This window comes from Crocodylus porosus, unplaced genomic scaffold, assembly GCF_001723895.1.
Source record: "Crocodylus porosus isolate Cpor-Errol unplaced genomic scaffold, CroPor_comp1, whole genome shotgun sequence".
Lineage (NCBI taxonomy): Eukaryota > Metazoa > Chordata > Crocodylia > Crocodylidae > Crocodylus > Crocodylus porosus.
In genome coordinates, this window is record NW_017728906.1 from 145,963,052 (window position 1) to 145,965,758 (window position 2,707).

The window sequence follows — 2,707 nt, forward strand, 5'->3', positions numbered from 1 at the left end:
CCCCCCTACAGCAGCCAAGAGGAGCTCCAGACTCCCCCAGGTGCCAGTCCCAGTTTGGCAGGGGACACAGGAGTCAGGTCTGGGCTCCACGGGGTGGGGGGAGAGTTCCCACCTCCAAGGCAGCTGCCTCCCAACCCTGCACCCCATTCAGCGGATTGTAGCAGAGGGCTGGGGAACTGTCCCCTCCTCCAACAGCTGTTTCCCAGCACTGTGCCCCATCTGCCAATCACAGTGCTGGGCTGGGAAACAGTTGCTGGTGGAGAGAAGACAGTTTCCCAGCCCTGTGCCACAATCTGCCAGTCAGGGTGTGACTAGGAAACAGCTGCCTGGGGGAGGGGACACATCCCCCACTCCCTGCTGCCTGGCTGATCAGAAGCAATTTGCTTTCGGTCAGCCAGCTACACTTACACTATTGCGCACTAGCTACTGTGCGGCTAACCTATTACCTGTATCTACAGGTAGTAGCCAACCACACAGCAGCCTAATTTACTGCACAGTAAATGCTGCACATGTGTAGATGGTGATGACTTACTGTGCAGTAGATTAATCTACTTCACAGTAAAGCATCTCATGTAGGTGCGCCCTGTTTTCAGTTTCTTATAGCTTTACCAGACTTTATTTGTTTGGATGAAAGTTTTCCATGCCAGCTTGTCTGAGATTTGAATTACTCTGAAAAACTTCAGCTAAAACAGGGCACATGAGATGCTTTATTATGCAGTAACATAATTTACTGCACAGTAAGCATGTGTGTCTACACGTGTGCATGCTTATTGCACATTAAATGATGCTACTTGCATCACTCATGATTAGTTACTGGACAGTAGTGCATGTATAAATGCCAACCTGGAGCAAATTTGCTCCCAGTCAGCCCTACCACAAGGGGGCTGACCTGAAGCTGGTCCCAAGGCACCAAAATGGGAGCCTCTACTGCCCCAGGGCTGGGAAACTTCCTATGACAGCCCAGGCTCAGGCCCTTAAAAACCTGCAGGCATTTTGGGTCCTGGGACACCCATACAAGGAGCCTGAGGCTACTCCATGCCCCTATGTTCCTCTGGGCAACTGGCCTGCACCCCAGCACCACAGCCACTGCTCCCACCGTCCAAGGACACTGCTTGGAGCTGCACTCTGTCACTGCCAGCCATGACCAAGCACAGCCACCAGCCACACCAGTCATGTGGTAAGGCCCACACTGGGGGGAGGGCTGTCCCCTCCCTGGCCCCATCCCCAGCCTGGTCCCAGGCCCCCAACTCCTGTCTCTTCAGCTTGCAGGGAGGTGGGTGACAGTGCAAAACTTAATTGAGCAGCCCCTGTCCCTGCAGCTAGGGGGGCTTAGGCCTCTCACATACTAAGGAATGTGTTGATGCCAGCAGCAATGTCCCCTTGGCCGTGGGGGCAGAGACATGTAGCACAGCCACAAATAGCTCTCAAGGTGGTGGCAGAGGTTGTAGAGCAGCCTGGGCTTGCCCCCTTACACCGTTGAAGCTCAGGGTCCTGTGCCTGGTATGCAGATGCACCCAGGGTACCATGGCAATCAGCAGCAGCAGGGTATAGAGGGTCAGGCACCCCTCGGTCCATGCAAACAACTCTTCATGCACTGCACATAACATGAGCAGCAGGGGCACACTTAAGGTGCAGCATTGGCATGGGGCTGGAGCGGCTGGCCCTGAGGCATCTCCCTGGAGAGGCCCCCTGAGGGGCGGGCAGGGGCATGGGCAGCTCCTCATGCTGGGTGTCTGGGATCCCCTTGACCCTTGAGCCTGTGGTCCATGGGCATAGTGGCAACACAAGAGAGTGGCAAGCCTGCAGAAAGAGAAGGGGAAGACAGCAAGGTCTGGAGCAAAGGCAGCCATTGCTGCCAGTATCCTGGGCTGTCCCAGCCTGGGAGTGGGGTGGGGGTGGCAGGTTGCCTGCTTCCAGCACCTAGTGGCCTGGCTGCCGCTGAGGAGTAAGTGGGGACAGAGGGCTTGACCAGTGGAAAACTGGGCCCAGCCCTGCCTGGCCAACTTACCATGGTCCCTGGGTACCCATGCACACCTGACCAACCTGAGGCTGGGCAGTGTACGGCCCCTAGTACAGAGCATCTTATCTAAGAAACATTGCAAATTCTCACAAACAGTTCCTTTCTCATGATTCTGTAGGTACTGCAACTAACTGCACGCTAGGGATAGGCCACAGTTGACAGCCAGGATGTGGCCTCAGGGTCACCACCACCCACAGCCGGAGCCCTAGAAATCCACCAGCTCCACAAGAGGTGGACCCAGGACCACACTGTTCTCCTGGACTGGCTGGTGATGACATCGAAGGACCAGGTGGAGGACACATGGACCCAGTGAGCAGAGGACATTGATTGCAAGGATGCACTGAACCAGCATGAGGAAGGGCAGGAATGGTTGGACCAGGAGTTCCGGGCATAGCTGCTGGCCCTGAAGCACAAGCGGGTGGAGGCTCTGCAGAAACAGATCATGGTCCTCGGCAAGGCAGCACAGGCCACAGGTGAGGACCACAGGGTGCTGGAAGCCATTCTGGCCCTGGCAGTTGCCTTTGTGCCACCCACTACCCAGCCTCTAACCATAGCCCTGCCTGCCCCGTGGAAGCTGCCTGCCCCCAAGCAGCAGCTCCCCCACCCCCATGGGCCTGGGAGGAGGTCCTGCACTGCCTCCAGCAGCCTGAAGCCCCTTCCCTAACCCCTGCCCCAGGTCCCCCACCA